This window comes from Mytilus edulis, chromosome 1, assembly GCF_963676685.1.
Source record: "Mytilus edulis chromosome 1, xbMytEdul2.2, whole genome shotgun sequence".
Lineage (NCBI taxonomy): Eukaryota > Metazoa > Mollusca > Bivalvia > Mytilida > Mytilidae > Mytilus > Mytilus edulis.
Genome location: NC_092344.1, coordinates 92878411 through 92905985, shown reverse-complemented (window position 1 = coordinate 92905985; position 27575 = coordinate 92878411). Strand labels below are relative to the sequence as shown.

At 32.6% G+C, this 27575-nt stretch overlaps 27 non-coding genes across 27 annotated transcripts; all 27 read left to right on the top strand.

Moving 5' to 3' along the window:
- Window positions 1–9245: 9245 nt before the first annotated feature.
- Window positions 9246–9319, top strand: Trnan-guu (transfer RNA asparagine (anticodon GUU)). The gene has a single exon. It is a non-coding gene; the product is annotated as a tRNA-Asn (tRNA).
- A 462-nt stretch (window positions 9320–9781) lies between these two features.
- On the top strand, window positions 9782–9855 carry Trnan-guu (transfer RNA asparagine (anticodon GUU)). Its single transcript has one exon. It is a non-coding gene; the product is annotated as a tRNA-Asn (tRNA).
- Window positions 9856–10317: 462 nt separating this feature from the next.
- On the top strand, window positions 10318–10391 carry Trnan-guu (transfer RNA asparagine (anticodon GUU)). Its single transcript has one exon. It is a non-coding gene; the product is annotated as a tRNA-Asn (tRNA).
- Window positions 10392–10853: 462 nt separating this feature from the next.
- On the top strand, window positions 10854–10927 carry Trnan-guu (transfer RNA asparagine (anticodon GUU)). Its single transcript has one exon. It is a non-coding gene; the product is annotated as a tRNA-Asn (tRNA).
- Window positions 10928–11389: 462 nt separating this feature from the next.
- Window positions 11390–11463, top strand: Trnan-guu (transfer RNA asparagine (anticodon GUU)). Its single transcript has one exon. It is a non-coding gene; the product is annotated as a tRNA-Asn (tRNA).
- A 462-nt stretch (window positions 11464–11925) lies between these two features.
- On the top strand, window positions 11926–11999 carry Trnan-guu (transfer RNA asparagine (anticodon GUU)). Its single transcript has one exon. It is a non-coding gene; the product is annotated as a tRNA-Asn (tRNA).
- A 462-nt stretch (window positions 12000–12461) lies between these two features.
- On the top strand, window positions 12462–12535 carry Trnan-guu (transfer RNA asparagine (anticodon GUU)). The gene has a single exon. It is a non-coding gene; the product is annotated as a tRNA-Asn (tRNA).
- A 462-nt stretch (window positions 12536–12997) lies between these two features.
- Trnan-guu (transfer RNA asparagine (anticodon GUU)) lies at window positions 12998–13071 on the top strand. The gene has a single exon. It is a non-coding gene; the product is annotated as a tRNA-Asn (tRNA).
- A 462-nt stretch (window positions 13072–13533) lies between these two features.
- Window positions 13534–13607, top strand: Trnan-guu (transfer RNA asparagine (anticodon GUU)). Its single transcript has one exon. It is a non-coding gene; the product is annotated as a tRNA-Asn (tRNA).
- Window positions 13608–14069: 462 nt separating this feature from the next.
- Trnan-guu (transfer RNA asparagine (anticodon GUU)) lies at window positions 14070–14143 on the top strand. Its single transcript has one exon. It is a non-coding gene; the product is annotated as a tRNA-Asn (tRNA).
- Window positions 14144–14605: 462 nt separating this feature from the next.
- Trnan-guu (transfer RNA asparagine (anticodon GUU)) lies at window positions 14606–14679 on the top strand. Its single transcript has one exon. It is a non-coding gene; the product is annotated as a tRNA-Asn (tRNA).
- A 462-nt stretch (window positions 14680–15141) lies between these two features.
- Trnan-guu (transfer RNA asparagine (anticodon GUU)) lies at window positions 15142–15215 on the top strand. The gene has a single exon. It is a non-coding gene; the product is annotated as a tRNA-Asn (tRNA).
- A 462-nt stretch (window positions 15216–15677) lies between these two features.
- Trnan-guu (transfer RNA asparagine (anticodon GUU)) lies at window positions 15678–15751 on the top strand. The gene has a single exon. It is a non-coding gene; the product is annotated as a tRNA-Asn (tRNA).
- Window positions 15752–16213: 462 nt separating this feature from the next.
- On the top strand, window positions 16214–16287 carry Trnan-guu (transfer RNA asparagine (anticodon GUU)). The gene has a single exon. It is a non-coding gene; the product is annotated as a tRNA-Asn (tRNA).
- A 462-nt stretch (window positions 16288–16749) lies between these two features.
- On the top strand, window positions 16750–16823 carry Trnan-guu (transfer RNA asparagine (anticodon GUU)). Its single transcript has one exon. It is a non-coding gene; the product is annotated as a tRNA-Asn (tRNA).
- Window positions 16824–17285: 462 nt separating this feature from the next.
- On the top strand, window positions 17286–17359 carry Trnan-guu (transfer RNA asparagine (anticodon GUU)). Its single transcript has one exon. It is a non-coding gene; the product is annotated as a tRNA-Asn (tRNA).
- Window positions 17360–17821: 462 nt separating this feature from the next.
- Trnan-guu (transfer RNA asparagine (anticodon GUU)) lies at window positions 17822–17895 on the top strand. Its single transcript has one exon. It is a non-coding gene; the product is annotated as a tRNA-Asn (tRNA).
- Window positions 17896–18357: 462 nt separating this feature from the next.
- On the top strand, window positions 18358–18431 carry Trnan-guu (transfer RNA asparagine (anticodon GUU)). The gene has a single exon. It is a non-coding gene; the product is annotated as a tRNA-Asn (tRNA).
- Window positions 18432–20956: 2525 nt separating this feature from the next.
- On the top strand, window positions 20957–21030 carry Trnan-guu (transfer RNA asparagine (anticodon GUU)). Its single transcript has one exon. It is a non-coding gene; the product is annotated as a tRNA-Asn (tRNA).
- A 462-nt stretch (window positions 21031–21492) lies between these two features.
- Trnan-guu (transfer RNA asparagine (anticodon GUU)) lies at window positions 21493–21566 on the top strand. The gene has a single exon. It is a non-coding gene; the product is annotated as a tRNA-Asn (tRNA).
- A 462-nt stretch (window positions 21567–22028) lies between these two features.
- Window positions 22029–22102, top strand: Trnan-guu (transfer RNA asparagine (anticodon GUU)). Its single transcript has one exon. It is a non-coding gene; the product is annotated as a tRNA-Asn (tRNA).
- A 462-nt stretch (window positions 22103–22564) lies between these two features.
- Trnan-guu (transfer RNA asparagine (anticodon GUU)) lies at window positions 22565–22638 on the top strand. Its single transcript has one exon. It is a non-coding gene; the product is annotated as a tRNA-Asn (tRNA).
- Window positions 22639–23100: 462 nt separating this feature from the next.
- On the top strand, window positions 23101–23174 carry Trnan-guu (transfer RNA asparagine (anticodon GUU)). Its single transcript has one exon. It is a non-coding gene; the product is annotated as a tRNA-Asn (tRNA).
- Window positions 23175–23636: 462 nt separating this feature from the next.
- Trnan-guu (transfer RNA asparagine (anticodon GUU)) lies at window positions 23637–23710 on the top strand. Its single transcript has one exon. It is a non-coding gene; the product is annotated as a tRNA-Asn (tRNA).
- Window positions 23711–24172: 462 nt separating this feature from the next.
- Trnan-guu (transfer RNA asparagine (anticodon GUU)) lies at window positions 24173–24246 on the top strand. Its single transcript has one exon. It is a non-coding gene; the product is annotated as a tRNA-Asn (tRNA).
- A 2525-nt stretch (window positions 24247–26771) lies between these two features.
- Trnan-guu (transfer RNA asparagine (anticodon GUU)) lies at window positions 26772–26845 on the top strand. Its single transcript has one exon. It is a non-coding gene; the product is annotated as a tRNA-Asn (tRNA).
- Window positions 26846–27307: 462 nt separating this feature from the next.
- On the top strand, window positions 27308–27381 carry Trnan-guu (transfer RNA asparagine (anticodon GUU)). Its single transcript has one exon. It is a non-coding gene; the product is annotated as a tRNA-Asn (tRNA).
- Window positions 27382–27575: the final 194 nt, after the last annotated feature.

Genomic DNA, 27575 nt, shown 5'->3' with positions numbered 1-27575 from the left:
TGGAAAGCGTTCGTACCAAGGAAACAAATAGGACAATCAATCGACAATTATACAATGATAATTGTCTGCAGAGATGTTTGCTGGTTATTCCATATAAAAAAATCTGTTTTTTTTCTTATCTTAAGTTTTAAATATGTGTTGTGATTCATACTTCACAGTTAAGAAGTAAACATGAACCCCCAAAGTTCAAATATGTTGAGTGTATTGTTAAACTCAATTGTTGCAAAACTTTGCTTTACTAACAACGATATTTTTCTGTGTACATTTTGTGTTTGTCCTATGCTCAGATGATCATTAATACAATGTAAAGATATAAAAATAGAAAAAGATGTTCAAGTTTCAAATTATCCCATGAAAGATATTTGTTTATGTCCTTCAACAAATATATAAAAAAAATCGAAATTAAAACATATCTCTCCTGATATTTAACAGATATTCATTGACAGATATAAAAGTGATATGTATTCCCTTGCAAGAAAATCATAATTAACACTGCATGGAAAATCATCTTTTGATTGACTTTTGGGGGGTATAATGAAATACAATCAAAAGACTACCTTCTTCTACAGATAATATTTCGTCGCCTTTTGATGTCTTTTTATGTTGAAATGTATACAAAAGACCATCTTTGACATTTCGTGAACCTTGAAATGTAATCAACAGACAACCTTTGACATTTTGTGCATGTCAAAAGGTATAGAACAGACAACCTTTGACATTTTGTGCATGTCAAAAGGTATAGAACAGACAACCTTTGACATTTTGTGCAAGTCAAAAGGTATAGGACAGACAACCTTTGACATTTTATGCATATCAAAAGGTATAGAACAGACAACCTTTGACATTTTATGGTATGTCAAAATGTATAGGAAAGACTTTCTGTGACATTTTATGCACGTCAAAAGGTATAGGACAGACCACCTTTCACATTTTACGCTAGTTAAAAGGTATAGGATAGACAACCTTTGACATTGTGTGCGTGTCAAAAGGTATAGAACAGACAACCTTGGATATGTTTTGAATGTCAAAATGTATAGGACAGACTATATGTGTTATTTAATGCACGTCAAAAGGTATAGGTAAACTATTTATGACCCCCCCCCGCCCCGCCCCAATTTATGACTGAATGTAAAACTTTTGTAAATAGTCGTGTCTATAAACCAATCTCAGCAAAACTCACTACTATTGTCTACAGGATGTTTCGCTGAAAGAGTATATATCTACTTCACTGTCTTAAACTGTTGAGAAAACATTTGACCTTTCTCCGATACTTTGTTATGTGATAAAATTTACACATCTTTATATATTTGAAAGATTTTCCCTAAGTAATGATCTGTAGTGATCAAATAGTTTATTAAAATTTTGTATGATTCGATGATACATGTATAACACCTGGTTATTAGAACCATGCCTAAACTCAAACCTTTTTTGCTATTTGTTAAGCAAACATAAATAATTAGCAGTGGTATATAAATAACAACAATAATTGTAACGAAATTATTTATTTAATAATTTCATAGAAATTGATCCAATATCCACCCATTTAGGTGCGAATCATATCTCTGGCCTTACATTGATACTGTGCTATGTACGCAATGTTTCGGGTTATTTCGGAAATGTTTTTATTCCAGGGAAACCTTCATCAGAGACCACCCCTATTGTTTTTGTTTTGATTTGTTTAGTTTTGATTTTTTATTGATTTCTATTTTACTTTAGAATAAAATTCAAAACAGTGTGGCTGTGGCCATTGATTGACATATTAAATTCATCCATTGACTGGGACAATTTGCGTGAACGTTTGTCTGTAACGACCACTGTTCACGACGTACCTACGATAGACATTTAAACTGTGGGGTCACCAAAGGTTTCTTAACGCCTTTAATTATAAAATAATTCGAAAAATTAATCAGGAATAACCTTTATGTTTTGATTTGTATAATTGATATAAATCAAAACATCGTGTTATTTCTGATTAATTTTTTTCGAATTTCTTTATTAAGGTGTTGAGAACCTTTGGTGACCCCATAGTTTAAGTGTCTTTAAAAGTATACAGTGAGCAATGGTCGTTACATACAAACGTTCACCTAAATTGTCCCAGTCAATGGATGAATTTAATGTGTCAATCAATGGCCACAGCCACACTATTTTGAATTTCATTCTAATTTATTTCTTTTTTTATTTTCTTTTAAATATTTTAAACCGTTTCTGAATTGTGTTTTTAATAATTCCACTTTTTGATTTTTTTTTTTCTTTTTCTTAATTTTTTCAACCAATGTTTAATTAATTAATAAATAGTTTCAGAGTACGAATTTGTCCTCAGAAGAATATCAGTTCACATGTGTTGTTTACATGATGGTCATTAATTAGTTCCGCACAGTTAATTGTTTAGTAGGAACTGTGAGGTTTAGATAAATTATTTTATAGCTCGTTTAACTAATTCACCAATGTTTCTGTTTCTTTTGAAACCTATTGATAGGTCTTTGTGGAATTAAGCACCTATTGTAGAATCCGTTTTAATAAGATGCCAGTATTTCCTGAATAATTTTTGAAGTTTTTCTGCTTGAGGATGATTATTTGTAATGAATGATACATTGTATTTATTTTCAACTTTGTTCTTTTTCTTTAATTTAATTTGTCTTTGATTTTTGATAGAATTTGTTCTACCAATTTCCGTTTATATCCTCTTACTAACAGTTTTTCAATAAAGAGATTTTTTCTGGTTTGAAATTCACTTTCATTGTTGGTGTTTCTAAATATACGAATGCCTTCGCCTATAATAAAAGATTTAAAGTTTGAGATGGGATGGTTTGAGTTTTTATGAAGATATTGGAATTTTTCGGTTTTCTTTGTAAAACAAGGAAGGAAGTATGCAAAAGGTGTTTTTATATAATTTTGTTCATTTTTAATGTATTTGAAAGATATTTCATCGATACAGTTTTCTTCTTTCATTTTGTAAATTATTTCATATACCTTTTTCTGAGTGTTTTTAAGATTTATCTCTTGGATTTGTTCATAACGTATGTTATCATTCAATTGTTTTTCACCTTCTTTTAGGTAGTCAGAAATATTTTGAATGACTGTTACATTGTTTGTATCTGCTTTAAGAATGATGATATTTTCATCGTGTTTTAGATTCTTCAGACAATTCCTTTCTTGTAGTGAAAGGTTAAATTCAGTTTTAGGAACATATTTAGATAATTCCATTTTCGTATAGAAAACATATTTTACAATAGGGTTGTCGGTAAATGCCGGCACCGAAAATTTTGATTTCTCCTTGAAAGGATGAATTTTACTTTGTATATTTCGATTTTCAAGGAAAAAGTATGAGAGTCTCAAATTTCTTTCCGTTTTTTTTTTTAAATCTTTCATTATTTGTTTTATGGATGTGTTTGTTGTTGGAATTTTTTTTAGTCCTTTCGCAAGAACTAGTGTTTCTGGTTATGATAATGTTTGAAAGTATAGGTTCAGCACAAATTGTTTTGCAATTTTAAGCTTAATTTCTTTTTTATGTAATATTAATTTGTTTTTAACGGCTTTGAATTTTTCAATGTTTTTATACTTTTTCTTGTTTTTATTAAGTCTTCTATGTTTCCCCATGCTTTTCTTTTTGCATTGGTAATAATTTTATTTTGTAGTATATATGATTCTGTATCACTATTTTCATTGGATGTTGACCACAAGGGGTGTGTCCTTCTTCATTATTGTTTGGTCAGTATCTATTATTGCTATCTAGATCAATCGTGGATACGCAGTAGGCAATAAATAAACAAACCTAGGGATAAAATATTCCCAGGTTTGTTGATTTACTGTCATTAATTTGCAATATATCAACAATCCAAGTAAAAGCAAAAGTAGAGTTTAGGTATTTTAGTAATCATTTGATAAAAGACAAAAGTTTGATATCGATTCTATTTAATTAGTAATGATTACAGATTTATCTCAAATGAAATAATTATGAAATTTGTAATTACTGTTCGTTTTAATCCATATGTAGAGGAATGAGATATTTCCTTGTTTATTCATAATTACTTTTCACTTTATATATGTAATCAGTTACTTGTGTTTGGCTAACAGTTTGGCTAGTTCATTCAATACTTGTCAACTTCCATTCTTCTTAGTTTAGGGTTTCCTTCTGCTAGGAGTATTCTGTCTAGTTTCATATTTCAAGCTTTTTGAATAGTTTCTGAAGCGTTTTTCGAACTCATCATTTTTTTCTCTAGACTTTCTATTTAACACATTTCTTGCTTCACCACTTTTTTCCGTAGTTAGTCCAATGGATTCTATTGTTTCAGTATATGCATCACTTAGCATCACATTCAGTTTATTAATATGTTCTTTCAGCACTTGTATTATAGAATCCTGAAGATTGTCTATTGCAGGTTTCAATGTTTTGTTGATATCTGCATTGACATCATTGTTGGTCTTCTGTTCTACGTTTCCATTTTAGGCCAGAGATTCGCACCTAAATGGGTGGATATTGGATCAATTTCTATGAAATAACATTGCGTACATAGCACAGTATCAATGTTAGGCCAGAGATATGATTCGCACCTAAATGGGTGGATATTGGATCAATTTCTATGAAATTAAGGCCAGAGATATGATTCGCACCTTAATGGGCGGATATTGGATCAAGTTAACAAATATGAAATGACCATTTATAGATGAACTATTAAGTTATATTAATATAGAAAAGAAGGTATGATATAAATGCCAATGAGACAACTCTTCATAAGAAACCAGTTTACTTAGAAGTAAACAAGTACAGGTCACTATACTGTCTTCAATAATTAGCAAAGACTCTACCGCATACTAAGCTATAAAAGGCCTTGAACACGTTGAACAAACAACAAGGGTTTAAAGTAAAATTAATCACCATATACAAGGAGACTTCAGTTAAGTCTATTAACTACATGTCATTTTAAAATGCCCATTGTATGTGGATCTAAGACAAATCATGATACATGAAGCGGTACATTTTAATGAACATTTTAACCTTTTATCAGATAATGAAAAATTTATATTTTTATTTAGTAATGGCAATGTTGCTGCTATAGTTGCCAAAACCTGCAACAATATTTTATTAAGAAGAAATAGTATTTTATTTCACTAGATCTTAATGAAACAAATATTTTACTATCATTTAGTAAAAATGTATATTGTGAATTTTAATTATAAATTGTAAAAATATGTTTATATGTATATAATACAATGTATATCTTAAAAGTCTCTCATAAATCTTTTTAAGATTGGTACATGCAATGCAAATGTTTTAATGTTTTAAATCTATGTATGTGAATCTCATTTTATGTTTGTATGTGGTGAGACTATAATAAAATATTGAATCTGAATCTGAATCTATTCAGATGCAACAATATATTAAAAACTTGCCATTGGACAGGTGATAATGCAAAAGAAACTTAAGTCAAATGCTTAATTGAGGGTAGCACACCCTGAACACAATACAACAGGTAAACAAAAACAGTACACACATTTAACTACAGGACAAACCACTGATGAGGATAAAGGAGAAGATTGGAGCAGGGAACATTATTATTTGACTAAGATATTAGGTTTGCATTTGTGATATGACTTGACCCCTTAAGACGTGCAGAAGTACAAAACGGCTGCATTCTGGTGACTTTCTGGAAATTCAACACTCTAGAAAGCTAACATTTAAGGTCTCTTTTATGTCAAGAGTTGCTTTGAACTTGCTTTGATACCCAAACATAGTTTCTCTCTGCATATTTCACCAACAAAAAAGAGGTGCCATGCATATGGAAATCTTGCCTACCATGCTTTTCTTTTGTTCATATTTTATCAATATTTTGTTTCTAAAAGGTATAAAATTGTTATTTTTTTAACAAAAGGTACTCTTTTGAGAATCAAATTTAATTAAAAGTTCAACTTCTGTGTTGATATGGATACATTTGGAATAACTAAAAGTCCATCTTTGATATAACTATTGTCTTCCTTTTTAAATACTAAAAGTTGCCCTTTTATACACCTTATGACAAAAAAGTCCATCTTAGATATAACTATTGTCTTCCTTTTTAAATACTAAAAGTTGCCCTTTTATACCCCTTATGTCAAAAAAAAGTCCATCTTTGATATAACTATTGTCTTCCTTTTTGAATACTAAATGTTGCCCTTTTATACACCTTATGTCAAAAAAAGTCCATCTTTGATATAACTATTGTCTTCCTTTTGAATACTTAAAGTTGTCCTTTTATACACCTTTTGACAAAAAAAGTGGGCCATTTCAACTGTCTTTTGAATCATCAAAAGATATACAAAATGTCTACCTTTTGATTTTTTTTAAAATGTGAACAAAATTGAATAAAAGGTAATCGAAAGAGGGCCTTTCCTTTATCTTTTAGTCACATCGAAAGACAATTTTTGATGCAGTGTAAAAGACATATGTAAGTTTTAATAAATAAATTAACATATTTGTAGAAGGATCAATGATGTTGAAAAATAAAATTCATATTTTAATATAAGACCTTAAGAAATATTACAAATCAGAATAAGAAAATGAAAAAAGGTTTTGCATTGACAAATTCATCCAGATTTATTTGAAAGACATGAATTGCAAGATGAAAAAAAATGTTATAGAATGTAATTGTGTATGAAATACATTGTGAAATACTTTTAAAAAAGACTCGTGCACAACTACTGTAGATTTTTAGTTGTGAAGACAATAAGAACAAAAAACTATTAAAATAAGATAATTTTCTATAATTCCTGTCAAATACATTTGTGTGAAATGTTTTACTACTAGTATATGTTTTATAGATTCTATTTAAATTTTCAAAAAAGTCAACACTTCTAGAATGTCATGTTTTGTGTAAACTATTATGGCTAGTTCGATATGCATATTTTATTGATAAAATATTTAATTATTTTCTTGTGTATTTCTTTTTAACCAAACAATTTTGAATTAGAATGAAATTCAAAACAGTGTGGCTGTGGCCATTGATTGACACATTAAATTCATCCATTGACTGGGAAAATTTACGTGAACGTTTGTCTGTAACGACCACTGTTCACGACGTACCTACGATAGACATTTAAACTGTGGGGTCACCAAAGGTTTCTTAACGCCTTTAATTATAAAATAATTCGAAAAATTAATCAGGAATAACCTTTATGTTTTGATTTATATAATTGATATAAATCAAAACATCGTGTTATTTCTGATTAATTTTTCGAATTACTTTATTAAGGTGTTGAGAACTTTTGGTGACCCCATAGTTTAAGTGTCTTTACAAAGTACATAGTGAGCAGTGGTCGTTACATACAAACGTTCACCTAAATTGTCCCAGTCAATGGATGAATTTAATGTGTCAATCAATGGCCACAGCCACACTGTTTTGAATTTCATTCTATCTTATGTTTATTATGTCTTATTTGTTAAATTTTTGGTTTATTTAAAACAGGTATTAAGTTTGTTTAAAATGATTTATTGAAAAATCCTTTTTTATGTGGTTTAGATTTTTATTATTTAAACTCTTTTTAGATACGTTCTTTTATTTACTATAGATTTCTTCGGAAATTTACATTACGATATCAATCCAATGATTTCATAAAAAGCCAGTATGTAGCATTGGAATAATGCACAACGGCTGCACAAAAGAACAGGAACAGAATACAATTTCTCTGCTTAATTTAATGGAGATTTTGTAAGTGAGAGGTCTATAGGTTGGATTATATAGTCGAATCCTATCTACACAGATGACTTATGTATATCATCCCTATATACGCTTGGTTTGTATGCTACATGGTATTTAGAGGGAAAAGCAGGTTCCGCCCGTTCTAAACGTAAGTACAAAGTTTGTTAGTAATGTATTGAAAAAAGAAAGTCGTTTTCGTAATCTCCGATCGCATTCACCATAAAATCTGAAACATTGTCTCAGGAATTCATTATTTTCTTATTTTCAAAATCAAGACCCTTATGTTTTTTTTATTCCTTTTCCAAATAATTTTACAACCAAAGATCTTTGTTGAAATATATTTCATGTCAACATTAGTTGAAGCAAATATTTATATCTTTGTTTTATCTAACCTCACATTTACACAGTTCTACTATCCTTATGTTCAATGAGCTAACTTACTCCTTAATGAATTCATTTCTTATTAAAACTCACATTTAGGACAATGGATTATTGACAGATTTTGATAAAATTTTCGTTACAATTTTTGTAAAAACTGAAAATCCCCCCCAAAAAATGCTTTCATCTCTTTTATTTTCAAGAAAATTATTGATTAAATTATAATAATTAGATTTTTTTATAGTATTAGAAGTAATATCTATATTTTGTTTGTTGAAGTAGTCCAAAACATCGAAAACGATTCCCGAGTATACAGGTTTTTTTAATTTTCAATCCATAAGTGACACTATTCTTTGAATCTAGATTCCGTCCTGCCAACAGTTTCCTTTACGTACTGAAATATTTTTCATTCAGAAATTGGCAAACATTTACAAATTCATTCCGAAATTCAATCCGAAGGGGATCAATCAAAAGTGTTTTGGAAAAATAAAATATATGTAATTCATTATCCTTAATGGACCTCAAAATGAGGAACTCAATGACTTTGTCAATCATATGTTCAAATCTTAATGAACTGATTGGTGGATTAAACAGTTTTCCTGTCTAAAAGTTTAGAAAATCACAAATAAAGTTGTAACAATAGTGGACTTATCCAAATTCATTGTTTACAAAGAACTAGATTTCAAGAGAATTTCAAGCCAAATTACTCAAAAAGGGGCCCATCCAGGGACGTGGCATAATTTTTGCAAGAAGAAAATAGAGTTTTATTCTCATCTTGTCACTGATAGACCTAAGGTTATCATCAAAAAGACTTATAAATGTGTAATTATATAGTAATTGTAGTGGAGGACTATGTCATGGATATATGTTCTGTTAAGGGTTTATGCACATTTTCGATCTATTGAACTAAAATTTTAGGGATATATGTTCTGGTAATTGATTTCTGGTAAAAGAAACCCAGCTAGATTTTAGATGAATAATGAAAGGCTAATAAACGCCCGGTCGAATTTTTTAAAGATGGAATGCATTACATGTGACAACATCAATATATGTGTAAGATAGTGTCGATTAGACCGTTATAATCAATTGGTCAATATAATTCATCCTTCAATATGTTGTATACGGTATACATGCATATGACAAATGTCCAGGTAAAAACATCACTACCTAAAAATTCTAAAGCTTGACATGCGAGTCTCTGTGGCGCAATTGGTTAGCGCGTTCGGCTGTTAACCGAAAGGTTGGTGGTTCGAGCCCACCCAGGGACGTGGCATAATTTTTGCAAGAAGAAAATAGAGTTTTATTCTCATCTTGTCACTGATAGACCTAAGGTTATCATCAAAAAGACTTATAAATGTGTAATTATATAGTAATTGTAGTGGAGGACTATGTCATGGATATATGTTCTGTTAAGGGTTTATGCACATTTTCGATCTATTGAACTAAAATTTTAGGGATATATGTTCTGGTAATTGATTTCTGGTAAAAGAAACCCAGCTAGATTTTAGATGAATAATGAAAGGCTAATAAACGCCCGGTCGAATTTTTTAAAGATGGAATGCATTACATGTGACAACATCAATATATGTGTAAGATAGTGTCGATTAGACCGTTATAATCAATTGGTCAATATAATTCATCCTTCAATATGTTGTATACGGTATACATGCATATGACAAATGTCCAGGTAAAAACATCACTACCTAAAAATTCTAAAGCTTGACATGCGAGTCTCTGTGGCGCAATTGGTTAGCGCGTTCGGCTGTTAACCGAAAGGTTGGTGGTTCGAGCCCACCCAGGGACGTGGCATAATTTTTGCAAGAAGAAAATAGAGTTTTATTCTCATCTTGTCACTGATAGACCTAAGGTTATCATCAAAAAGACTTATAAATGTGTAATTATATAGTAATTGTAGTGGAGGACTATGTCATGGATATATGTTCTGTTAAGGGTTTATGCACATTTTCGATCTATTGAACTAAAATTTTAGGGATATATGTTCTGGTAATTGATTTCTGGTAAAAGAAACCCAGCTAGATTTTAGATGAATAATGAAAGGCTAATAAACGCCCGGTCGAATTTTTTAAAGATGGAATGCATTACATGTGACAACATCAATATATGTGTAAGATAGTGTCGATTAGACCGTTATAATCAATTGGTCAATATAATTCATCCTTCAATATGTTGTATACGGTATACATGCATATGACAAATGTCCAGGTAAAAACATCACTACCTAAAAATTCTAAAGCTTGACATGCGAGTCTCTGTGGCGCAATTGGTTAGCGCGTTCGGCTGTTAACCGAAAGGTTGGTGGTTCGAGCCCACCCAGGGACGTGGCATAATTTTTGCAAGAAGAAAATAGAGTTTTATTCTCATCTTGTCACTGATAGACCTAAGGTTATCATCAAAAAGACTTATAAATGTGTAATTATATAGTAATTGTAGTGGAGGACTATGTCATGGATATATGTTCTGTTAAGGGTTTATGCACATTTTCGATCTATTGAACTAAAATTTTAGGGATATATGTTCTGGTAATTGATTTCTGGTAAAAGAAACCCAGCTAGATTTTAGATGAATAATGAAAGGCTAATAAACGCCCGGTCGAATTTTTTAAAGATGGAATGCATTACATGTGACAACATCAATATATGTGTAAGATAGTGTCGATTAGACCGTTATAATCAATTGGTCAATATAATTCATCCTTCAATATGTTGTATACGGTATACATGCATATGACAAATGTCCAGGTAAAAACATCACTACCTAAAAATTCTAAAGCTTGACATGCGAGTCTCTGTGGCGCAATTGGTTAGCGCGTTCGGCTGTTAACCGAAAGGTTGGTGGTTCGAGCCCACCCAGGGACGTGGCATAATTTTTGCAAGAAGAAAATAGAGTTTTATTCTCATCTTGTCACTGATAGACCTAAGGTTATCATCAAAAAGACTTATAAATGTGTAATTATATAGTAATTGTAGTGGAGGACTATGTCATGGATATATGTTCTGTTAAGGGTTTATGCACATTTTCGATCTATTGAACTAAAATTTTAGGGATATATGTTCTGGTAATTGATTTCTGGTAAAAGAAACCCAGCTAGATTTTAGATGAATAATGAAAGGCTAATAAACGCCCGGTCGAATTTTTTAAAGATGGAATGCATTACATGTGACAACATCAATATATGTGTAAGATAGTGTCGATTAGACCGTTATAATCAATTGGTCAATATAATTCATCCTTCAATATGTTGTATACGGTATACATGCATATGACAAATGTCCAGGTAAAATCATCACTACCTAAAAATTCTAAAGCTTGACATGCGAGTCTCTGTGGCGCAATTGGTTAGCGCGTTCGGCTGTTAACCGAAAGGTTGGTGGTTCGAGCCCACCCAGGGACGTGGCATAATTTTTGCAAGAAGAAAATAGAGTTTTATTCTCATCTTGTCACTGATAGACCTAAGGTTATCATCAAAAAGACTTATAAATGTGTAATTATATAGTAATTGTAGTGGAGGACTATGTCATGGATATATGTTCTGTTAAGGGTTTATGCACATTTTCGATCTATTGAACTAAAATTTTAGGGATATATGTTCTGGTAATTGATTTCTGGTAAAAGAAACCCAGCTAGATTTTAGATGAATAATGAAAGGCTAATAAACGCCCGGTCGAATTTTTTAAAGATGGAATGCATTACATGTGACAACATCAATATATGTGTAAGATAGTGTCGATTAGACCGTTATAATCAATTGGTCAATATAATTCATCCTTCAATATGTTGTATACGGTATACATGCATATGACAAATGTCCAGGTAAAAACATCACTACCTAAAAATTCTAAAGCTTGACATGCGAGTCTCTGTGGCGCAATTGGTTAGCGCGTTCGGCTGTTAACCGAAAGGTTGGTGGTTCGAGCCCACCCAGGGACGTGGCATAATTTTTGCAAGAAGAAAATAAAGTTTTATTCTCATCTTGTCACTGATAGACCTAAGGTTATCATCAAAAAGACTTATAAATGTGTAATTATATAGTAATTGTAGTGGAGGACTATGTCATGGATATATGTTCTGTTAAGGGTTTATGCACATTTTCGATCTATTGAACTAAAATTTTAGGGATATATGTTCTGGTAATTGATTTCTGGTAAAAGAAACCCAGCTAGATTTTAGATGAATAATGAAAGGCTAATAAACGCCCGGTCGAATTTTTTAAAGATGGAATGCATTACATGTGACAACATCAATATATGTGTAAGATAGTGTCGATTAGACCGTTATAATCAATTGGTCAATATAATTCATCCTTCAATATGTTGTATACGGTATACATGCATATGACAAATGTCCAGGTAAAAACATCACTACCTAAAAATTCTAAAGCTTGACATGCGAGTCTCTGTGGCGCAATTGGTTAGCGCGTTCGGCTGTTAACCGAAAGGTTGGTGGTTCGAGCCCACCCAGGGACGTGGCATAATTTTTGCAAGAAGAAAATAGAGTTTTATTCTCATCTTGTCACTGATAGACCTAAGGTTATCATCAAAAAGACTTATAAATGTGTAATTATATAGTAATTGTAGTGGAGGACTATGTCATGGATATATGTTCTGTTAAGGGTTTATGCACATTTTCGATCTATTGAACTAAAATTTTAGGGATATATGTTCTGGTAATTGATTTCTGGTAAAAGAAACCCAGCTAGATTTTAGATGAATAATGAAAGGCTAATAAACGCCCGGTCGAATTTTTTAAAGATGGAATGCATTACATGTGACAACATCAATATATGTGTAAGATAGTGTCGATTAGACCGTTATAATCAATTGGTCAATATAATTCATCCTTCAATATGTTGTATACGGTATACATGCATATGACAAATGTCCAGGTAAAAACATCACTACCTAAAAATTCTAAAGCTTGACATGCGAGTCTCTGTGGCGCAATTGGTTAGCGCGTTCGGCTGTTAACCGAAAGGTTGGTGGTTCGAGCCCACCCAGGGACGTGGCATAATTTTTGCAAGAAGAAAATAGAGTTTTATTCTCATCTTGTCACTGATAGACCTAAGGTTATCATCAAAAAGACTTATAAATGTGTAATTATATAGTAATTGTAGTGGAGGACTGTGTCATGGATATATGTTCTGTTAAGGGTTTATGCACATTTTCGATCTATTGAACTAAAATTTTAGGGATATATGTTCTGGTAATTGATTTCTGGTAAAAGAAACCCAGCTAGATTTTAGATGAATAATGAAAGGCTAATAAACGCCCGGTCGAATTTTTTAAAGATGGAATGCATTACATGTGACAACATCAATATATGTGTAAGATAGTGTCGATTAGACCGTTATAATCAATTGGTCAATATAATTCATCCTTCAATATGTTGTATACGGTATACATGCATATGACAAATGTCCAGGTAAAAACATCACTACCTAAAAATTCTAAAGCTTGACATGCGAGTCTCTGTGGCGCAATTGGTTAGCGCGTTCGGCTGTTAACCGAAAGGTTGGTGGTTCGAGCCCACCCAGGGACGTGGCATAATTTTTGCAAGAAGAAAATAGAGTTTTATTCTCATCTTGTCACTGATAGACCTAAGGTTATCATCAAAAAGACTTATAAATGTGTAATTATATAGTAATTGTAGTGGAGGACTATGTCATGGATATATGTTCTGTTAAGGGTTTATGCACATTTTCGATCTATTGAACTAAAATTTTAGGGATATATGTTCTGGTAATTGATTTCTGGTAAAAGAAACCCAGCTAGATTTTAGATGAATAATGAAAGGCTAATAAACGCCCGGTCGAATTTTTTAAAGATGGAATGCATTACATGTGACAACATCAATATATGTGTAAGATAGTGTCGATTAGACCGTTATAATCAATTGGTCAATATAATTCATCCTTCAATATGTTGTATACGGTATACATGCATATGACAAATGTCCAGGTAAAAACATCACTACCTAAAAATTCTAAAGCTTGACATGCGAGTCTCTGTGGCGCAATTGGTTAGCGCGTTCGGCTGTTAACCGAAAGGTTGGTGGTTCGAGCCCACCCAGGGACGTGGCATAATTTTTGCAAGAAGAAAATAGAGTTTTATTCTCATCTTGTCACTGATAGACCTAAGGTTATCATCAAAAAGACTTATAAATGTGTAATTATATAGTAATTGTAGTGGAGGACTATGTCATGGATATATGTTCTGTTAAGGGTTTATGCACATTTTCGATCTATTGAACTAAAATTTTAGGGATATATGTTCTGGTAATTGATTTCTGGTAAAAGAAACCCAGCTAGATTTTAGATGAATAATGAAAGGCTAATAAACGCCCGGTCGAATTTTTTAAAGATGGAATGCATTACATGTGACAACATCAATATATGTGTAAGATAGTGTCGATTAGACCGTTATAATCAATTGGTCAATATAATTCATCCTTCAATATGTTGTATACGGTATACATGCATATGACAAATGTCCAGGTAAAAACATCACTACCTAAAAATTCTAAAGCTTGACATGCGAGTCTCTGTGGCGCAATTGGTTAGCGCGTTCGGCTGTTAACCGAAAGGTTGGTGGTTCGAGCCCACCCAGGGACGTGGCATAATTTTTGCAAGAAGAAAATAGAGTTTTATTCTCATCTTGTCACTGATAGACCTAAGGTTATCATCAAAAAGACTTATAAATGTGTAATTATATAGTAATTGTAGTGGAGGACTATGTCATGGATATATGTTCTGTTAAGGGTTTATGCACATTTTCGATCTATTGAACTAAAATTTTAGGGATATATGTTCTGGTAATTGATTTCTGGTAAAAGAAACCCAGCTAGATTTTAGATGAATAATGAAAGGCTAATAAACGCCCGGTCGAATTTTTTAAAGATGGAATGCATTACATGTGACAACATCAATATATGTGTAAGATAGTGTCGATTAGACCGTTATAATCAATTGGTCAATATAATTCATCCTTCAATATGTTGTATACAGTATACATGCATATGACAAATGTCCAGGTAAAAACATCACTACCTAAAAATTCTAAAGCTTGACATGCGAGTCTCTGTGGCGCAATTGGTTAGCGCGTTCGGCTGTTAACCGAAAGGTTGGTGGTTCGAGCCCACCCAGGGACGTGGCATAATTTTTGCAAGAAGAAAATAGAGTTTTATTCTCATCTTGTCACTGATAGACCTAAGGTTATCATCAAAAAGACTTATAAATGTGTAATTATATAGTAATTGTAGTGGAGGACTATGTCATGGATATATGTTCTGTTAAGGGTTTATGCACATTTTCGATCTATTGAACTAAAATTTTAGGGATATATGTTCTGGTAATTGATTTCTGGTAAAAGAAACCCAGCTAGATTTTAGATGAATAATGAAAGGCTAATAAACGCCCGGTCGAATTTTTTAAAGATGGAATGCATTACATGTGACAACATCAATATATGTGTAAGATAGTGTCGATTAGACCGTTATAATCAATTGGTCAATATAATTCATCCTTCAATATGTTGTATACGGTATACATGCATATGACAAATGTCCAGGTAAAAACATCACTACCTAAAAATTCTAAAGCTTGACATGCGAGTCTCTGTGGCGCAATTGGTTAGCGCGTTCGGCTGTTAACCGAAAGGTTGGTGGTTCGAGCCCACCCAGGGACGTGGCATAATTTTTGCAAGAAGAAAATAGAGTTTTATTCTCATCTTGTCACTGATAGACCTAAGGTTATCATCAAAAAGACTTATAAATGTGTAATTATATAGTAATTGTAGTGGAGGACTATGTCATGGATATATGTTCTGTTAAGGGTTTATGCACATTTTCGATCTATTGAACTAAAATTTTAGGGATATATGTTCTGGTAATTGATTTCTGGTAAAAGAAACCCAGCTAGATTTTAGATGAATAATGAAAGGCTAATAAACGCCCGGTCGAATTTTTTAAAGATGGAATGCATTACATGTGACAACATCAATATATGTGTAAGATAGTGTCGATTAGACCGTTATAATCAATTGGTCAATATAATTCATCCTTCAATATGTTGTATACGGTATACATGCATATGACAAATGTCCAGGTAAAAACATCACTACCTAAAAATTCTAAAGCTTGACATGCGAGTCTCTGTGGCGCAATTGGTTAGCGCGTTCGGCTGTTAACCGAAAGGTTGGTGGTTCGAGCCCACCCAGGGACGTGGCATAATTTTTGCAAGAAGAAAATAGAGTTTTATTCTCATCTTGTCACTGATAGACCTAAGGTTATCATCAAAAAGACTTATAAATGTGTAATTATATAGTAATTGTAGTGGAGGACTATGTCATGGATATATGTTCTGTTAAGGGTTTATGCACATTTTCGATCTATTGAACTAAAATTTTAGGGATATATGTTCTGGTAATTGATTTCTGGTAAAAGAAACCCAGCTAGATTTTAGATGAATAATGAAAGGCTAATAAACGCCCGGTCGAATTTTTTAAAGATGGAATGCATTACATGTGACAACATCAATATATGTGTAAGATAGTGTCGATTAGACCGTTATAATCAATTGGTCAATATAATTCATCCTTCAATATGTTGTATACAGTATACATGCATATGACAAATGTCCAGGTAAAAACATCACTACCTAAAAATTCTAAAGCTTGACATGCGAGTCTCTGTGGCGCAATTGGTTAGCGCGTTCGGCTGTTAACCGAAAGGTTGGTGGTTCGAGCCCACCCAGGGACGTGGCATAATTTTTGCAAGAAGAAAATAGAGTTTTATTCTCATCTTGTCACTGATAGACCTAAGGTTATCATCAAAATGACTTATAAATGTGTAATTATATAGTAATTGTAGTGGAGGACTATGTCATGGATATATGTTCTGTTAAGGGTTTATGCACATTTTCGATCTATTGAACTAAAATTTTAGGGATATATGTTCTGGTAATTGATTTCTGGTAAAAGAAACCCAGCTAGATTTTAGATGAATAATGAAAGGCTAATAAACGCCCGGTCGAATTTTTTAAAGATGGAATGCATTACATGTGACAACATCAATATATGTGTAAGATAGTGTCGATTAGACCGTTATAATCAATTGGTCAATATAATTCATCCTTCAATATGTTGTATACGGTATACATGCATATGACAAATGTCCAGGTAAAAACATCACTACCTAAAAATTCTAAAGCTTGACATGCGAGTCTCTGTGGCGCAATTGGTTAGCGCGTTCGGCTGTTAACCGAAAGGTTGGTGGTTCGAGCCCACCCAGGGACGTGGCATAATTTTTGCAAGAAGAAAATAGAGTTTTATTCTCATCTTGTCACTGATAGACCTAAGGTTATCATCAAAAAGACTTATAAATGTGTAATTATATAGTAATTGTAGTGGAGGACTATGTCATGGATATATGTTCTGTTAAGGGTTTATGCACATTTTCGATCTATTGAACTAAAATTTTAGGGATATATGTTCTGGTAATTGATTTCTGGTAAAAGAAACCCAGCTAGATTTTAGATGAATAATGAAAGGCTAATAAACGCCCGGTCGAATTTTTTAAAGATGGAATGCATTACATGTGACAACATCAATATATGTGTAAGATAGTGTCGATTAGACCGTTATAATCAATTGGTCAATATAATTCATCCTTCAATATGTTGTATACGGTATACATGCATATGACAAATGTCCAGGTAAAAACATCACTACCTAAAAATTCTAAAGCTTGACATGCGAGTCTCTGTGGCGCAATTGGTTAGCGCGTTCGGCTGTTAACCGAAAGGTTGGTGGTTCGAGCCCACCCAGGGACGTGGCATAATTTTTGCAAGAAGAAAATAGAGTTTTATTCTCATCTTGTCACTGATAGACCTAAGGTTATCATCAAAAAGACTTATAAATGTGTAATTATATAGTAATTGTAGTGGAGGACTATGTCATGGATATATGTTCTGTTAAGGGTTTATGCACATTTTCGATCTATTGAACTAAAATTTTAGGGATATATGTTCTGGTAATTGATTTCTGGTAAAAGAAACCCAGCTAGATTTTAGATGAATAATGAAAGGCTAATAAACGCCCGGTCGAATTTTTTAAAGATGGAATGCATTACATGTGACAACATCAATATATGTGTAAGATAGTGTCGATTAGACCGTTATAATCAATTGGTCAATATAATTCATCCTTCAATATGTTGTATACGGTATACATGCATATGACAAATGTCCAGGTAAAAACATCACTACCTAAAAATTCTAAAGCTTGACATGCGAGTCTCTGTGGCGCAATTGGTTAGCGCGTTCGGCTGTTAACCGAAAGGTTGGTGGTTCGAGCCCACCCAGGGACGTGGCATAATTTTTGCAAGAAGAAAATAGAGTTTTATTCTCATCTTGTCACTGATAGACCTAAGGTTATCATCAAAAAGACTTATAAATGTGTAATTATATAGTAATTGTAGTGGAGGACTATGTCATGGATATATGTTCTGTTAAGGGTTTATGCACATTTTCGATCTATTGAACTAAAATTTTAGGGATATATGTTCTGGTAATTGATTTCTGGTAAAAGAAACCCAGCTAGATTTTAGATGAATAATGAAAGGTGGGGTGGTCGAGTGGACCTTTAATTGACTGGACGTGTTGTTTATGTCTAAGGAAAAATTACTATGTTATAAGTGATTGCTCGGATTTCCAAGCGTATTTTTGGAATATAAACATTCTAACTTGTATCAGAAGTAAGTTGTTTTCTTTAATTATGACAAAACTGTCGTTTGTAATGTTTTACGTATTTGTAAACATTGTCGTATAGAAAGAGGCCACCGAAGGTGAATTGTTTTATAATGGAGAGACTTCCATCTTTATTGATGAGCACCATAGAAAATGCTTGTGAACAATTTAGAAATATAACATTTACCGTGCATGGTGAAAATGACAGAGCACGTATTTCTATCATGTTTTCAAATGAAGATAACAATAAAAGTAAACGAAAGTCTAATTCAACTGTCAATCGTGACAAAAAACGTATGAAGGAATATAACAATATTGTTGATAGTGTTTCTAATATTGAAAAACATACCGAAGTGATTCATTTGAATAGTGCATTTGAAATAAATCAAATACGGGACGAAACGGTAGCAACAAATACATCAGATATAATGGACATTGAAGAGAACCCGTCTGAGGCCTCCACTACTGCATGTACAGGTAACATTGAAACCGGTATAGAACGTCCAAATATAGAACTGTGTTCAATCGATACAGGTAAAGAATGTTCTGTGTCATTGAATAGTGAAATAAACAATGTAAATAAAAACAAACGTGGATTATCCATTGACATAATTGAAAAGGATAAATGTAAAACAAAAGGAAATGTACTTTCAGAATTTCCGCCGCTTAGGAAAGTAAATTACAGTGATATTCTATCTGTTACATCTCAACGCGATAGAATGGTAGAACAAAAGGACAAAAGTAAACAAACATTTCCGTCAAATATTGCAACTGATATTAAGTTAATTCCAAAATTTGTTTTGAAACAATCAGGAGGTCGCAACGAAATATTGATCGGAAAAACATTGAGGAATCGTCTGATATTGTATCATATAGATGATAAAGAATTTGAAATACTCGATTGCAGTGACCGAGGGTTCTATAAATTTAACAAAGTGTTGACTGAAGATTTCCGTGATGTAAGAACTATACCAAAACTGATGACTGATGATGTGAGAAAAGGACTAGATGAGATGATAGAATTTGCGACAAATAAAAAACTTTAATTGTTTTATTATTTTATTATATGTTGATTTGTAAGAGAGATAGTTTGTATGGTGTTTGCGAGAATGTTGTGAAAAAGTTTTTCAAAATATTTTGATAATTTTTGTGCTCTGTTTGAATGTCTTAAAATAGCTGATGATTGACTCGATATTTAATACTACGAATTTTGATTGCGTTGTGGAATGGAATCCAGCCCAGTGCGAACAATATTTCTATTGTATTATTTTTTGTCCTCCGTCGGAAAATAAGACGTCATAATCATTTTTCACTCTAATTTTTCTTTGTATTCTGTGTAAGCTTTTTATCAATTTGAATGTATGTGCTGAATGGTAGATAAGAGTGAGTTAGAATATAAGTATATGAATATGTTTCTATAGAATATGATATGATATCTATATATGAGTATATAGTCATGCAGATAATTGTGTTCGTGAGAAATATTTCACGCATATGAATTGTAAATGTAGAATATTGAATGTTTCTTTTCAGAGAAAGGACAATAATTGATAATATTGTTTTTATTGATGTGTAATTCTGAACTGTGATATGTAAATACGATGTTTGATTATAATAAAGATAAAAAAAAAAGCGCGTTCGGCTGTTAACCGAAAGGTTGGTGGTTCGAGCCCACCCAGGGACGTGGCATAATTTTTGCAAGAAGAAAATAGAGTTTTATTCTCATCTTGTCACTGATAGACCTAAGGTTATCATCAAAAAGACTTATAAATGTGTAATTATATAGTAATTGTAGTGGAGGACTATGTCATGGATATATGTTCTGTTAAGGGTTTATGCACATTTTCGATCTATTGAACTAAAATTTTAGGGATATATGTTCTGGTAATTGATTTCTGGTAAAAGAAACCCAGCTAGATTTTAGATGAATAATGAAAGGCTAATAAACGCCCGGTCGAATTTTTTAAAGATGGAATGCATTACATGTGACAACATCAATATATGTGTAAGATAGTGTCGATTAGACCGTTATAATCAATTGGTCAATATAATTCATCCTTCAATATGTTGTATACGGTATACATGCATATGACAAATGTCCAGGTAAAAACATCACTACCTAAAAATTCTAAAGCTTGACATGCGAGTCTCTGTGGCGCAATTGGTTAGCGCGTTCGGCTGTTAACCGAAAGGTTGGTGGTTCGAGCCCACCCAGGGACGTGGCATAATTTTTGCAAGAAGAAAATAGAGTTTTATTCTCATCTTGTCACTGATAGACCTAAGGTTATCATCAAAAAGACTTATAAATGTGTAATTATATAGTAATTGTAGTGGAGGACTATGTCATGGATATATGTTCTGTTAAGGGTTTATGCACATTTTCGATCTATTGAACTAAAATTTTAGGGATATATGTTCTGGTAATTGATTTCTGGTAAAAGAAACCCAGCTAGATTTTAGATGAATAATGAAAGGCTAATAAACGCCCGGTCGAATTTTTTAAAGATGGAATGCATTACATGTGACAACATCAATATATGTGTAAGATAGTGTCGATTAGACCGTTATAATCAATTGGTCAATATAATTCATCCTTCAATATGTTGTATACGGTATACATGCATATGACAAATGTCCAGGTAAAAACATCACTACCTAAAAATTCTAAAGCTTGACATGCGAGTCTCTGTGGCGCAATTGGTTAGCGCGTTCGGCTGTTAACCGAAAGGTTGGTGGTTCGAGCCCACCCAGGGACGTGGCATAATTTTTGCAAGAAGAAAATAGAGTTTTATTCTCATCTTGTCACTGATAGACCTAAGGTTATCATCAAAAAGACTTATAAATGTGTAATTATATAGTAATTGTAGTGGAGGACTATGTCATGGATATATGTTCTGTTAAGGGTTTATGCACATTTTCGATCTATTGAACTAAAATTTTAGGGATATATGTTCTGGTAATTGATTTCTGGTAAAAGAAACCCAGCTAGATTTTAGATGAATAATGAAAGGCTAATAAACGCCCGGTCGAATTTTTTAAAGATGGAATGCATTACATGTGACAACATCAATATATGTGTAAGATAGTGTCGATTAGACCGTTATAATCAATTGGTCAATATAATTCATCCTTCAATATGTTGTATACGGTATACATGCATATGACAAATGTCCAGGTAAAAACATCACTACCTAAAAATTCTAAAGCTTGACATGCGAGTCTCTGTGGCGCAATTGGTTAGCGCGTTCGGCTGTTAACCGAAAGGTTGGTGGTTCGAGCCCACCCAGGGACGTGGCATAATTTTTGCAAGAAGAAAATAGAGTTTTATTCTCATCTTGTCACTGATAGACCTAAGGTTATCATCAAAAAGACTTATAAATGTGTAATTATATAGTAATTGTAGTGGAGGACTATGTCATGGATATATGTTCTGTTAAGGGTTTATGCACATTTTCGATCTATTGAACTAAAATTTTAGGGATATATGTTCTGGTAATTGATTTCTGGTAAAAGAAACCCAGCTAGATTTTAGATGAATAATGAAAGGCTAATAAACGCCCGGTCGAATTTTTTAAAGATGGAATGCATTACATGTGACAACATCAATATATGTGTAAGATAGTGTCGATTAGACCGTTATAATCAATTGGTCAATATAATTCATCCTTCAATATGTTGTATACGGTATACATGCATATGACAAATGTCCAGGTAAAAACATCACTACCTAAAAATTCTAAAGCTTGACATGCGAGTCTCTGTGGCGCAATTGGTTAGCGCGTTCGGCTGTTAACCGAAAGGTTGGTGGTTCGAGCCCACCCAGGGACGTGGCATAATTTTTGCAAGAAGAAAATAGAGTTTTATTCTCATCTTGTCACTGATAGACCTAAGGTTATCATCAAAAAGACTTATAAATGTGTAATTATATAGTAATTGTAGTGGAGGACTATGTCATGGATATATGTTCTGTTAAGGGTTTATGCACATTTTCGATCTATTGAACTAAAATTTTAGGGATATATGTTCTGGTAATTGATTTCTGGTAAAAGAAACCCAGCTAGATTTTAGATGAATAATGAAAGGCTAATAAACGCCCGGTCGAATTTTTTAAAGATGGAATGCATTACATGTGACAACATCAATATATGTGTAAGATAGTGTCGATTAGACCGTTATAATCAATTGGTCAATATAATTCATCCTTCAATATGTTGTATACGGTATACATGCATATGACAAATGTCCAGGTAAAAACATCACTACCTAAAAATTCTAAAGCTTGACATGCGAGTCTCTGTGGCGCAATTGGTTAGCGCGTTCGGCTGTTAACCGAAAGGTTGGTGGTTCGAGCCCACCCAGGGACGTGGCATAATTTTTGCAAGAAGAAAATAGAGTTTTATTCTCATCTTGTCACTGATAGACCTAAGGTTATCATCAAAAAGACTTATAAATGTGTAATTATATAGTAATTGTAGTGGAGGACTATGTCATGGATATATGTTCTGTTAAGGGTTTATGCACATTTTCGATCTATTGAACTAAAATTTTAGGGATATATGTTCTGGTAATTGATTTCTGGTAAAAGAAACCCAGCTAGATTTTAGATGAATAATGAAAGGCTAATAAACGCCCGGTCGAATTTTTTAAAGATGGAATGCATTACATGTGACAACATCAATATATGTGTAAGATAGTGTCGATTAGACCGTTATAATCAATTGGTCAATATAATTCATCCTTCAATATGTTGTATACGGTATACATGCATATGACAAATGTCCAGGTAAAAACATCACTACCTAAAAATTCTAAAGCTTGACATGCGAGTCTCTGTGGCGCAATTGGTTAGCGCGTTCGGCTGTTAACCGAAAGGTTGGTGGTTCGAGCCCACCCAGGGACGTGGCATAATTTTTGCAAGAAGAAAATAGAGTTTTATTCTCATCTTGTCACTGATAGACCTAAGGTTATCATCAAAAAGACTTATAAATGTGTAATTATATAGTAATTGTAGTGGAGGACTATGTCATGGATATATGTTCTGTTAAGGGTTTATGCACATTTTCGATCTATTGAACTAAAATTTTAGGGATATATGTTCTGGTAATTGATTTCTGGTAAAAGAAACCCAGCTAGATTTTAGATGAATAATGAAAGGCTAATAAACGCCCGGTCGAATTTTTTAAAGATGGAATGCATTACATGTGACAACATCAATATATGTGTAAGATAGTGTCGATTAGACCGTTATAATCAATTGGTCAATATAATTCATCCTTCAATATGTTGTATACGGTATACATGCATATGACAAATGTCCAGGTAAAAACATCACTACCTAAAAATTCTAAAGCTTGACATGCGAGTCTCTGTGGCGCAATTGGTTAGCGCGTTCGGCTGTTAACCGAAAGGTTGGTGGTTCGAGCCCACCCAGGGACGTGGCATAATTTTTGCAAGAAGAAAATAGAGTTTTATTCTCATCTTGTCACTGATAGACCTAAGGTTATCATCAAAAAGACTTATAAATGTGTAATTATATAGTAATTGTAGTGGAGGACTATGTCATGGATATATGTTCTGTTAAGGGTTTATGCACATTTTCGATCTATTGAACTAAAATTTTAGGGATATATGTTCTGGTAATTGATTTCTGGTAAAAGAAACCCAGCTAGATTTTAGATGAATAATGAAAGGTGGGGTGGTCGAGTGGACCTTTAATTGACTGGACGTGTTGTTTATGTCTAAGGAAAAATTACTATGTTATAAGTGATTGCTCGGATTTCCAAGCGTATTTTTGGAATATAAACATTCTAACTTGTATCAGAAGTAAGTTGTTTTCTTTAATTATGACAAAACTGTCGTTTGTAATGTTTTACGTATTTGTAAACATTGTCGTATAGAAAGAGGCCACCGAAGGTGAATTGTTTTATAATGGAGAGACTTCCATCTTTATTGATGAGCACCATAGAAAATGCTTGTGAACAATTTAGAAATATAACATTTACCGTGCATGGTGAAAATGACAGAGCACGTATTTCTATCATGTTTTCAAATGAAGATAACAATAAAAGTAAACGAAAGTCTAATTCAACTGTCAATCGTGACAAAAAACGTATGAAGGAATATAACAATATTGTTGATAGTGTTTCTAATATTGAAAAACATACCGAAGTGATTCATTTGAATAGTGCATTTGAAATAAATCAAATACGGGACGAAACGGTAGCAACAAATACATCAGATATAATGGACATTGAAGAGAACCCGTCTGAGGCCTCCACTACTGCATGTACAGGTAACATTGAAACCGGTATAGAACGTCCAAATATAGAACTGTGTTCAATCGATACAGGTAAAGAATGTTCTGTGTCATTGAATAGTGAAATAAACAATGTAAATAAAAACAAACGTGGATTATCCATTGACATAATTGAAAAGGATAAATGTAAAACAAAAGGAAATGTACTTTCAGAATTTCCGCCGCTTAGGAAAGTAAATTACAGTGATATTCTATCTGTTACATCTCAACGCGATAGAATGGTAGAACAAAAGGACAAAAGTAAACAAACATTTCCGTCAAATATTGCAACTGATATTAAGTTAATTCCAAAATTTGTTTTGAAACAATCAGGAGGTCGCAACGAAATATTGATCGGAAAAACATTGAGGAATCGTCTGATATTGTATCATATAGATGATAAAGAATTTGAAATACTCGATTGCAGTGACCGAGGGTTCTATAAATTTAACAAAGTGTTGACTGAAGATTTCCGTGATGTAAGAACTATACCAAAACTGATGACTGATGATGTGAGAAAAGGACTAGATGAGATGATAGAATTTGCGACAAATAAAAAACTTTAATTGTTTTATTATTTTATTATATGTTGATTTGTAAGAGAGATAGTTTGTATGGTGTTTGCGAGAATGTTGTGAAAAAGTTTTTCAAAATATTTTGATAATTTTTGTGCTCTGTTTGAATGTCTTAAAATAGCTGATGATTGACTCGATATTTAATACTACGAATTTTGATTGCGTTGTGGAATGGAATCCAGCCCAGTGCGAACAATATTTCTATTGTATTATTTTTTGTCCTCCGTCGGAAAATAAGACGTCATAATCATTTTTCACTCTAATTTTTCTTTGTATTCTGTGTAAGCTTTTTATCAATTTGAATGTATGTGCTGAATGGTAGATAAGAGTGAGTTAGAATATAAGTATATGAATATGTTTCTATAGAATATGATATGATATCTATATATGAGTATATAGTCATGCAGATAATTGTGTTCGTGAGAAATATTTCACGCATATGAATTGTAAATGTAGAATATTGAATGTTTCTTTTCAGAGAAAGGACAATAATTGATAATATTGTTTTTATTGATGTGTAATTCTGAACTGTGATATGTAAATACGATGTTTGATTATAATAAAGATAAAAAAAAAAGCGCGTTCGGCTGTTAACCGAAAGGTTGGTGGTTCGAGCCCACCCAGGGACGTGGCATAATTTTTGCAAGAAGAAAATAGAGTTTTATTCTCATCTTGTCACTGATAGACCTAAGGTTATCATCAAAAAGACTTATAAATGTGTAATTATATAGTAATTGTAGTGGAGGACTATGTCATGGATATATGTTCTGTTAAGGGTTTATGCACATTTTCGATCTATTGAACTAAAATTTTAGGGATATATGTTCTGGTAATTGATTTCTGGTAAAAGAAACCCAGCTAGATTTTAGATGAATAATGAAAGGCTAATAAACGCCCGGTCGAATTTTTTAAAGATGGAATGCATTACATGTGACAACATCAATATATGTGTAAGATAGTGTCGATTAGACCGTTATAATCAATTGGTCAATATAATTCATCCTTCAATATGTTGTATACGGTATACATGCATATGACAAATGTCCAGGTAAAAACATCACTACCTAAAAATTCTAAAGCTTGACATGCGAGTCTCTGTGGCGCAATTGGTTAGCGCGTTCGGCTGTTAACCGAAAGGTTGGTGGTTCGAGCCCACCCAGGGACGTGGCATAATTTTTGCAAGAAGAAAATAGAGTTTTATTCTCATCTTGTCACTGATAGACCTAAGGTTATCATCAAAAAGACTTATAAATGTGTAATTATATAGTAATTGTAGTGGAGGACTATGTCATGGATATATGTTCTGTTAAGGGTTTATGCACATTTTCGATCTATTGAACTAAAATTTTAGGGATATATGTTCTGGTAATTGATTTCTGGTAAAAGAAACCCAGCTAGATTTTAGATGAATAATGAAAGGCTAATAAACGCCCGGTCGAATTTTTTAAAGATGGAATGCATTACATGTGACAACATCAATATATGTGTAAGATAGTGTCGATTAGACCGTTATAATCAATTGGTCAATATAATTCATCCTTCAATATGTTGTATACGGTATACATGCATATGACAAATGTCCAGGTAAAAACATCACTACCTAAAAATTCTAAAGCTTGACATGCGAGTCTCTGTGGCGCAATTGGTTAGCGCGTTCGGCTGTTAACCGAAAGGTTGGTGGTTCGAGCCCACCCAGGGACGTGGCATAATTTTTGCAAGAAGAAAATAGAGTTTTATTCTCATCTTGTCACTGATAGACCTAAGGTTATCATCAAAAAGACTTATAAATGTGTAATTATATAGTAATTGTAGTGGAGGACTATGTCATGGATATATGTTCTGTTAAGGGTTTATGCACATTTTCGATCTATTGAACTAAAATTTTAGGGATATAT